This window comes from Excalfactoria chinensis, chromosome Z, assembly GCF_039878825.1.
Source record: "Excalfactoria chinensis isolate bCotChi1 chromosome Z, bCotChi1.hap2, whole genome shotgun sequence".
NCBI classification, from domain to species: domain Eukaryota; kingdom Metazoa; phylum Chordata; class Aves; order Galliformes; family Phasianidae; genus Excalfactoria; species Excalfactoria chinensis.
The window spans coordinates 59,181,278-59,192,956 of NC_092857.1; positions in this window are offsets into that span (position 1 = coordinate 59,181,278).

The window sequence follows — 11,679 nt, forward strand, 5'->3', positions numbered from 1 at the left end:
AAATTTGTATTTTACTTATATTTAAAGAAAGGGTATTTTTTTCCTAATTATGTCATTGAACTTAGTAGAAATTAAAAGCATAAATTATCTGGCTGGGTAGAAGTAAAACTTGTCTTTTCTCTGAGCATAAAGTCAAACACAGGAATGGGCACACAGCTGAACTTTACCTTGCCTGGGTGCCTGGCCGCATGCTCAGTCAGTGCATGCTTCTGTATCAGCAGCCAGCTCGATCACTGACGATACAGTCTATATGACTCATACTGACTTCTTGTACAAAACTGAGGCAAATTAATGTGAATGTTTGCCTGTATTGCATGCAGTCCTAAATTTTTAATGCTTTGAAAGCTTTCCCAGTCCTTTTTTTGTTTTGTTTTGTTTTTGTTTTGGTTTTGGTAGAAGTTTGTATTTTGCCAGTAATTTAAGTTTAGATAAGGTATGACAAGAGACTATTTCTAACTTTATGCAAATGTTTTATAGACATTTAAATAGGCTTAATGGGTATATGAACTTTGTATCCAACCAATGTTTTGATACTGTGGTAATCACAGGTTTTATACAGAGAAACCAGGCAATGTAAAGATATTTATTATTTATTCACGGGTTTAGCGCATGTTATTATTCAGGCATTAAAACAGCTTTCCACTGTACTGAGTATCCCCATAATGCCACCTGTATCAGGTGGAGCTACGTTAACCTTGCAAATATAGAACATGAGAGAAATTTAAATTCTTAGAATAATTGTAACTGCTGATTTTCATTTTTTATCCTGTGTGTTGATTTTCTGTAGAAATGTGCTTGTCCTAAAGGTATTTCTAAAACTGATAACCTGACATTTGAAAATCCAGCTGAGAGTAGCTCATGATGCTTGGTTAGTTGATGACAGTATTTTTTCAGTCTTCTGATAGACAGTACAGTACAAACAGATAATGGATCAGAAACCATTGCCCTATTGAGTTTGGTATTTGTGATTAACTTTGTATGAAGAATATGTTAGGATCTTTGATATGGCATAAATTAAAATTTAGGAAGCGTCTGGGATGAATTATTTAAACAAGTAAATTTGAAGAGGCAAAGGAAAACTGAAGTTTTACTACTGTAGGAAATGTGCTTCTCAATATGTTTTACAGGCAGTTCACAGAGTTATCCAATTAGTGGCATCCTGTTCAGTTTAAGATACTTGCCAAGCTCTTATAAACAACGTAGTATAGAGTGAACTAGTTTTCTGATTTTATAACAGCCCCAGGGCTATTTTCTCTGTAAGAACTATGATTTGCATCTAGACAGAGCCCACAGAACCAGCAGCTGCCTCAACATGATGGCATTCTAAATTACATTTCTTACATAGCACTGGGGGTGGCAGGCAGAGACCCAAGTTTCTCAGCGCCAACTCAGAAGGGCTGTGCAGGTCCCAGCATCTCCTGACTCCAAGAGCACTGGGAACATTGGGCTCAAAGAAGGAGGCAGGTGGTGAATGAAGGTAACCTTAGGCAGCAGCTGAGCAGGTTTCAGATGGTTTGAGATTACAGTGTTGGACAGACACTTAGGTGGAAATTTGACTTTTGAATCTTTCATTAGAGTTAACTCTTGAAACTCTTTTAGAAGTGGAGTTGTATTTAAGTAATAGATGATGCCATATAATTTTCACCATGTATATGTGTATGCTTGTCCTAACCTAGCACTAAGACCTATAGAGACTAATAAAAAACATTTCTGCACTAATAGTGTTTTCCACAGTATAATTAAAGAATCTCTGCTACAGTCCATTAGGTGTTGGTGTATTTTATTTGGGAAAACAAAAGCAGAAGGAATAAACATTATTCCATTATGCATATGCTTGTTCTTTTAATTTCTCATGGCTAAATGTACGTTATTAGATTTAATATTTAAAATTTTGTTACAAAATAAAAAGATTTTCTCTAGTCATTCTCATCATTATTCTGTCATTTGTGTTATATTTGTGATTAAAGTTGGAAATATTTCTGTATCTTATTCACTTGCCATTAATGTGTGATGTGATAAGCGAGGGAAAAAAAATAAGTAACCTTGTACTGCAGTATTTCCTCAGACTCTAAATTAAGGCCCTCTGCATTCAATGACATTTTCTGCCTCTTCCTGTCAATCTGAGATGAATTCTTAAAAGTTTTTATGAACAGTTCCGTGTTAGACCAAGAGGATTTAGATACTTATTAATTTCTAAAGTTAGAATCAGATTGCCATCTGGATTGTTAGCCATCATCTAACAAGCCCAGACACTGTCTTCACTGAGAACAAGAAATGTGTAAGGTATTTTGCATAGCTTTTCTTGCTAGTGATGCGGCAAAGAGCAAGTAATCTGTCTCATCAGCACCCAACAATGCTTGTTATTCACAGAAAATGAGGTGAGACAAAGCTGAGTAATTACAGAAAGCAGCTCCACTATATCTCTCGGTAAGAGGCAGGAAGATCTCAGTATTGCAGCTCTACTTGAAAAGCCTATCCAGTTATTGTTTGCTAGTTGAGGGACTCTCGTAACACACTGCAAATAACTCAAAATGAATTCCAAATTCTTGGAGGCTTGTTGCAGAGCATCACCCCAGAGGAGGCATCTGTCCAAGCAACTCTCTGCAACAAATGCAGACTCTCCATGACTTGCTTTGCCATTGAAAACAAGAGCTCCTGCTCCGTGTTTTGCTGGGGCTCAGGAAGGCCATGAAGGGCTTTTACAGAACCACAGAATTACATAATGGTTGAGGTTGGAATGGACATCTGCAGATCATCTGTTCCATGCTCCCTACTCAAGTAGGGACCCCCAGAGCACATTACCCAGGATTATGTCCATATGGCTTTTTGTCTCCGTGGAAGGAGGCACAACGACCTCTCTGGACAATGTGTCCCAGAGATCAGTCACCCTTAAAATAAAGAAGTACTTTCCAGTGATCAGACAAACAGAGTAGCTCTGGTTCACAGCTGGGCAGCATGGCTAGGACATTACTGGTGCTGGGACTCTGCAGGTGCAGTGGACATGGAGAAGATGGGAAAAGAAATGAAACTAGGAGAGAATGTGAGTTGGATGTACTTGTTGAATTTCAGTCTCAGCTGTTAGAAGAAGGGTTAGAAAGAAAACAGGAAATTGCTTTGGCTCACCAGAAGCAAGAGGCAACACAACAGAGAAACACAAGCAAAAACTGGGTAAGCACAAACTGGGGAAGAGTTCAATAGCCTGTGAGGAAAAAAAAAGCCTGTAATCTTTGTACAGGTTACAGGAGGACTTAACTGGCTGAAATACTTCATGCTTTTATGGTCAGCTTGTACATCTGGCATTGTCAGTGCACTGTGTTCTTTCCCCATGAAGTGTAACAATAAGCTACAAAAGAAATAAAATAGCACTGGAGTACTGCACTGCTGGTAAGGTTGTGCCATGCACAGGACATTTTGCTGATGGGGTACAGGCTGCTCATTAGCACTCATGGGAAGCACTCAAGTCTACACACTACATGCAGTGTGCTAGCAAACTGAAGCACATGCCAAAGAGCCGTTCTGCTCCAGTTATTTTTTACTTTTATTTTATTTTATTTTATTTTATTTTTATTTTTATTTTTATTTTTTTAACCCTCAAAATGTCCATCTAGTTCGTTTTGTAGAATTTGCTTTGAAGTGAAAATAATTGTTCAGCCAAGAATATGGGAGAGACTGAAACAGCTGCAGTTCTGAATAAACCTGCTCAGTAAGGTTGGCAGGAAGTTATTCACATTTCTGCAATTCATGCCAGTCTTCTTGCATGGCTGACGTTCCCTACACACATTTATCATTTGAAGTGCCATATGAGCTTCATGTGCGAACTTCTCAGAATTTTAAAATTTCTTTAGAAGTCAACATTCCCTTTCCTGATCAGTCTTATTTACAGCATCTTACACACGGTCTCAGATGTGAATGATCCAAATTGTTTATTAGAAGTTCTCACATCACTTATATGCCTTCACAAGCTCTCTTTTCCTAGCTTTCCCATTCACCCCTACAGCTTTCCCATCCACTTTTACATGTCAACAAAGCATTCCAAAAAACACTCTTCAACCGTTCGTGCAGGCACTTATCCAATAAGAGCCGCGAGCTATTCTTTCTTCTTCTAGAGGTGTTCTTCATTCTCATGCTCTTTATCTTGCTCCACAGCTACTTCTCTGTGCAGTCCTTCTTGTATTCCCACACTTACTTATTTGTCATGTTAGGAGTTTTGCCTATAAGCTGTAGCAACACATTCCTATTCCTGAACAGGAATGTATCTGAATGCACTCCAAATCCAAGCAAAAAATCCATATCTGATTATGTATCCTAAGATTTGGCAGCTAGAAAAAGTTATCTTTGATCTCTGAAAATAAATGATCAGATAAGTGCTGATCTATGTTTAGTTTACCTGCCAGGTTGGGGTATGTTGCTGAACCTCTTCAAAAATTACCGTAAGTCTTCTGAAAGTTGGCCTTCCTCTTCTGTTCATCTCACTGAGCACTAAGTGCAGTGGCAGAGAATTGCTGTGTTTGCACTCTGTATAGGGTAGTACCCAGGCTGTATGGTTGTTTCTGAGCATTTCTCTTTTGAAGCAGAAGTGTAAACAGAGAGATTTTGCTGTCATTATGTTAGGAGTTACCAGCAGAGGCAATGAGGACATGTAAGACTGTGAAATGTGCTTTTAGTAGTCATTTTCTAATAGATTCATTAATGAACCATCTACCTGTCAGGGTTATCAAGATAAAAATGATGCAGCATGGTTAATTCCCATACTCACCACTGTTTTTTTGTTTGTTTGTTTGGTTGGTTTTCCCACTTCTCTTCCAGGCTATTAGAAATTCTGGTTGTTCCATCTATAGAACTGTAGAAACTAACTGATCTGTAGAAATTAATTGAATGTCCAGGAGAGATGACCAGATTTTCTGGCAGTAACAACTTAATGCCTGTCTGTCTGTGTTTGTTGCACACCAGAATAATTCCAGCTCCTCTTAGAAACTCCAGCTGCTGATGTAAATCCTACTAGTGTTATTTTCATACCTGTGGTAATGGGGAAAACTAGAAACATGTAAAAGTTGAATTCCCTGGTCCTCAGTCTGTGGATGATGTCTTAGCCAGAAAATGTTAATATCCATCTGATTATTCAAATGATTCGTGACGCACAAAGACAGTGCTGTAGGTGCTTCACATTGCAGCACAGATCCTGAGGTGTTGTTCTCCCACTGTTGGGGAGCAAAACTTCACAGTCAGAGGGTGTCAGCATGGTCATCTGTTCTAAATTTGAACTGCATTTCACAAGAAAATAGCGTTGTAATAGTGCTCTATAGGTGGTAAAATTGCATGAAAAATGCTGAAATTAGCTATTGTTACTTTCTTCTCATAGTTCAGGTTGCAAAAAGTGATAGTTACACAGCTAGATAGGTCAGCTCTTTACTTGCTAAAAAACACATAGAAGATACTGTTATAGGCCAAATATTTTAGCCTTTTGCTGAGACCTATGTGGCTGTACTTGATTTATGACAGATGTGACCCAAAAATAGCACTTTTCAGAAATGTTAAGCCAAAAAGGGAGTCAATGTGACTTTTTGAAGCACTAAAAATAGAGAATCATGGCTGTAGATTTAACACTTACTGAACAGTGGCTCTCATCATTGTCAGCAACCATCAGTACTGCCCATCATCTGAAATCCTGTACAGTCACACCTGCAGACCTGTGTGAGCACAGGCAGAAAATTTCTACAGCAGATTACTCTTAGTGTTGTTTCTGATTCAGTGGATGGGAATACATTTGGAGTTTGTCATAATGTGTTAAGCTTTTCACCCAGTGAAAATTCTAGCTGTACAAAAGGACTGGAAACAGTAAATTTTTCCTGAGCACTGTTTTAAAAGACCCTACCACGCAATATAAGAAATGCCTGCACTGACCTTTTCATGTTTACAGACTGCTCTTTCCCAGGAGCAGTGTTAAGATATGCTGAACAAACATAAATACACAAATTCTCATAAGTCATATTAAGCTAAGACTGATTGTAATGTGATGGTTGCTGTTCTGCTGAGAGCTAAAGGACTTTAGTCTTGTTAATAATTAAGTTTCTGTGTTTGTCATTGCTTTCCAGGCATGTCCACAGCATCTTTATCTTGTAAGGAGTTTAACAAAGACAAGCAACCAGAGTTGACTCACCTGTGGAATTTACAGTGAGAATGGGTTGCATGGCTTCTCACTGAGCTGGTGACTCATGCTGTCTCATGTGGCCCCCCCACAGGGAGAGTGACTGTGCTCAGGGGGCAGTTTTTTCCAAGGCCATGTTGATTAGGTAGCCCCCAAATTGGTCTGCATTCTTCCACTTCGACCTTTGCTTGTCCAGCAAATCCCAAAGGCTAACATATTTATCAAAACTAAAATAAGCTTCAGGTACTAGGCTTATTAAAAAAAAAAAAAAAAAAAAAAAAAAAAAAGTAAGTTAATTCCTCATAATTCCAGTTTTTAATGTTTAATGGAAGGAAGGAAGGCAGGAAGGGAGAAAGGGAGGAGGGGAAGGAGGACTTTTTTTTTTAAGGAGGAGTGAAATAATAATAGTGAAAAGAATTGAGAAGGGTTTTATGTTGGTTTTGTTTGTTTGTTTGTTTTTCCTCATAATCAACTGGAAAAAATCCCAAACCCTTAAGCTTTCAGTTTTGGACACAGGATCATTTGAATGCCAAGTTTTCACAGCAGCTCTTCACCCAGTTTGATCTGCCCATTTCACAGAATCACAGAATCACAGAATGACCCGGGTTGGAAGGGACCTCAAGGATCATGTAGTTCCAACCCCCCTGCCTAGCAGGGCCACCAAACATACGTCTTTACTAGATCAGGTTGCCCAGAGCCCCGTCCAACCTGGTCTTGAACACCTCCAAGGACGGGGCATCCACAACCTCCCTGGGCAGCCTGTTCCAGGACCTAACCACTCTCCTAGTAAAGAACTTCCCCCTAACATCCAACCTAAATCTTCCCTCTTTTAACTTAAAACCATTTCCCCTAGTCCTGCTATTATCAGCCCTTTCGAAGAGTTTGCTCCCCTCCTGGGAGTAAGTTCCCTTCAGGTATTGAAAGGCTGCAATGAGGTCACCCCGCAACCTTCTCTTCTCCAGGCTGAACAAACCCAACTCCCTCAGCCTGTCCTCATAGGGGAGGTGCTCCAGCCCCCTGATCATCTTCGTGGCCCTCCTCTGGACCCTTTCCAAAATCTCCATATCTTTTTTGTACTGAGGGCTCCACACCTGGACACAGTACTCCAGATGGGGCCTCACAAGAGCAGAGTAGAGAGGGACAATCACCTCCCTATCCCTGCTGACCACCCCTCTCCTGATGGAGCCCAGGATCCCATTTGCCTTCCGGGCTGCCAGAGCGCACTGCTGGCTCATGTTAAGTTTCTCATCTATTAGGACCCCTAGGTCTTTCTCTGCCGAGCTGCTCTCAAGGACAACTCCTCCCAGCCTGTACAAGTGCCTGGGGTTCTTCCGGCCCAAGTGCAAAACCTTGCACTTTGCCGTGTTGAACCTCATTAGGTTCACCCGAGCCCAGCTTTCCAGCCTGTCAAGATCCCTCTGAATGGCATCCGTTCCCTCCACCGTATCGACTGCACCACTCAGCTTGGTGTCATCAGCAAACTTGCTGAGGGTGCACTCCATTCCCTCATCGATGTCATTAATAAAGATGTTAAAGAGCACCGGTCCCAAGACAGACCCTTGAGGGACACCGCTCGTTACCGGCCTCCACCTGGACATAGAGCCATTGACCACCACCCTCTGTCTGCGGCCTTTCAACCAATTGCTTATCCATCTAGTTGTCCACCCATCAAATCCACTTCCCTCCAATTTGGAGATGAGGATGTGATGGGGGACCATGTCAAAGGCCTTGCTCAGGTCCAGGTAAATGACATCGGTCGCCTTCCCTTCGTCCACCGACGCCGTCACTCCATCATAGAAGGCCACAAGATTAGTTAAGCATGACCTTCCCCTGGTGAAGCCATGCTGGCTGTCTAGGATCACATGCTCGTTCTTTATGTGATCAAGCATGTTGTCCAGGAGGATCTGTTCCATAATCTTCCCAGGCACGGAGGTGAGACTCACCGGCCTGTAGTTACCCGGGTCCTCCCTGCTCCCCTTCTTGTAAATGGGAGTGACGTGACCCTTCCTCCAATCATCCGGGACCTCACCTGACAGCCACGACTTCTCAAATATGATGGAGAGCGGCTCAGCAACCACTTCAGCCAGCTCCTTCAGGACTCTGGGATGCACGCCATCTGGCCCCATAGACTTATACTCATTCAGTCTAAGGAGGCAATCTCGGACTTGCTCTACCCTTACAGTGGGGAGGGATTTACCTCCTTGGTCCCCACATAGAGGTATGGGGGTGCAAGGCTTAGGGACGTGAAAAAGACTAGAATCCTGGCCACCAGTAAAGACTGAGGTGAAGAACTCATTCAGCACCTCAGCTTTCTCTTCATCTGTTGAAGCCATTTCTCCTTTTAAATTTACCAAAGTAGGTATGTCCGTTTTGGCCTGTCTCTTCTGGCCAATGTACCTGTAGAAGGTTTTCTTATTGTTTTTCACGTCCCTCGCCAAGTTCAGTTCTGCCTGCGCCTTGGCTTTCCTGATCACACGTCTGCAAATCCGGACGGCATCCCTGTATTCTTCCTGGGTGACACAGCCTTGTTTCCAGAGCTTGTACACCCCTTTCTTCACCCTCAGATCTCTCAGCAGGTCCTTGCTGAGCCATGCCGGTTTTCCACCTCTCCTGCCCACTTTCTTAATCAGGGGAATGGAGATCTCTTGTGCTGCCAGGAGGGCATCCTTGAAGAGCAGCCAGCTCTCCTCAACGTCCTTGTCTTTGAGGGCAGCGCGCCAGGGGATCTTGGCCAGCATTCCATTGAGTAGCTTGAAGTCTGCTCTTCTAAAGTTCAGCGTCCTGGTCCTGCTCTTTGCCAGGCCCACATCACTTGAGATCACAAACTCAATCAGGGCATGATCGCTGGAGCCCAGGCATCCTCCAAGCTTGACGCCTCTGATGATCTCCTCAGCGTTGGTGAGCAGCAGGTCCAGCAACGCTTGACCTCTGGTCGGTCTGTCCAATACCTGAACCAGAAAGCTATCATCAATGGATTCCAAGAGCCTTCTGGAGCTCTTGCAGCTCGCCGTGTGGTTTTTCCAACAAATGTCCGGATGGTTGAAGTCCCCCACCAGGACAAGAGCCCGTGAGCCAGACGCCTCACGCATCTGGAGCAAGAAAGCCTCATCAGCAGCCTCCCCTTGATCAGGTGGCCTGTAGTATACCCCTAATACCAGCTGACCTTTATTAGTCCCATCTCTAATCCTAACCCACAGGCTCTCAACCTGTTCTTGACTGTTTTTCATGGGGAGCTCCTCACAGTTTATCCAATCTCTGACATAGAGAGCGACTCCCCCACCCTTCCTACCTCGCCTGTCTCTCCTAAAGAGTCTATAGCCATCGATGGCAGTATCCCAATTGTGGGAGTCATCCCACCATGTTTCTGTGATAGCAACAATGTCATAACTTTCAGAGTGCATCACAGTTTCCAGTTCCTCCTGCTTGTTACTCAGGCTTCGTGCATTAGTATAAAGGCACTTCAGCCGGGCTGTCCGTCTCACCACCTTCATAAGCGATCCAGGATCTGCTAGAACAGCAGCATCCCCAGCATCCCCCTGCCCTACTCCCTCCTTTTGCACTTTGCAATCATTGCCCGCGGAGTTCGGTACAATCCCTCGAATGAACCGTTCAACCCCAGCAGCCCTTGTTTTGCCCCCTTCCCCCTTCGTTCCTAGTTTAAAGACCTGTCAATGAGTCCCGCTAATTCTTCAGCTAATACCCTCTTACCCCTCAGGGACAGGCTGCGTGCATCAGCAGCCATCATGCCAGGTGCAGTGTAGATTGCCCCATGGTCAAAAAAACCAAAATTCTTGTGTCTGCACCAGCTCTTAAGCCATCTATTTAAGAGATGGGTTTTATGGATCCTCCCTGTACCTTTTCCTGACACCACAGGCGTAGAAGAAAAGATCACCTGCACCCCAGCTCCTTCAAGTATTCGCCCCATTCCCCTGAAGTCTTTCTTGATGGACCTCAGGTTTTCCTTGCCAACTTCCTCACTGCCAGCCTGAATTATTAAAAGTGGATAGTAATCTGAAGGCTGAATCAACCTAGAAATTTTCTTTGAAATGTCCCTGACCCGTGCCCCAGGAAGGCAGCACACTTCTCTGCGGGTAGGGTCGGGCCGGCATATAGGGCCTTCTGTTCCTTGCAGAAGGGAGTCACCTACAACAATCACCCTTCTGTCCTTACGTGTAGAAGCAGTCTTGAGGCTTCGGGGTGACCGCTTCACCTGAGGCAACTTCAGGGGTGCACCTGCCTCCCCACTCTCACTAGTCCCCCCCTCAAGTTCCAGGGCCTCAAACCGGTTTTGCAGAGGCACCTGGGGAGCCGAGGATGGTCGGGGTGGGGGATGCCCCTTCCTCCGAGCAGGTACCCGTTTCCACTCCTCCTCCCTTCTCAAATTACTGCTGGGGGGAAGAGAGGACAGGGGGCTCGCTGCAGTGCTGCCAGCTGGCTGGTTCCCCTTTACCACCTGTTTGTGAGGTGGCAGGGACTGACATGCTCCATCAGGAGCTTCGGCTGAGTGTTGAGAACTTGAAGCTGAGAGGGACTGACACCACCAGTCGATCTCCCTCTCACACTCTTTTATAGTTCTCAGCCTCTCTACTTCCTCCTTCAGGTCAACTACGAGGCTGAGCAAGTAGTTCACCTGGTCGCAGTGAACACAATCACTGCCTCCCTCACCCAGCACTGCAAGGGCCAGGCTCTGGCACTCGGTACAGCCAGAGACCTGCACTCCAGCATCTTGGGTTGGGGGCTCAGTCTGTGTTTCCGCAGACATTTTGGCAGCAACCTTCCTATGAGGCATGTGCAGGACCTCAGTCTGGGTCTCTGCAGTCCTCTTGGTTGCTGCCTCCCGTTTCTGAGAGATTGGGACCCTTGTCTGGGCCTCCTCAGTATTTGTCTGGGCCTCCTCAATATTCCTGGCAGCAGCCTTTCGCCGGGGAGCACCCATGTCGAAGCAGAATACTTACCACAGCTACTTACCACATTTCCCATTAATGTTTCCTTGCACAACACTATATGAATTTGCCTTGGGCCAGTGCTATGGAGTACTCCTCAACCAGCAGCTTTCTGAATCAGCTGCATAGCCCCAGGCATATTCTGTCTCAGGTAACTCTCAGATTGCAGTCAGAAGTAATGGAAGCTCATACTACTTCCTGCAGCAGATGTGTTGTAAGAAAATATTCACCAAAAAAGGGCTACACTGGTCTTCACGACCGTGTCATGAGACCTCAGCCAAAAGGTTTTAAGGCTTGGCCTTAAACCTTAGCAGGCTGCAGTGTTTGTTTCAGGCTGTGCTACAGCATGTCAGTAGTGTGCGTGTTGCTCCAACCATTTTAATGATATTTTTTAAATCACATGGAAAATACCAAGAGTTTCCAGAAGGTCTTCTGGGAAAGATACATAGAAAAAGGACTGTAGAGAGAAAAGAGACATTTAGAGTGAAAGTGTGAGTTGGCCTGCCCAGTAGAAAAAACACAGCGGTGAACTCAGCCACTTCATTCAAGTATATTTTATTGGGCTAAGTCATTTAACAGTCTGAACTTCTT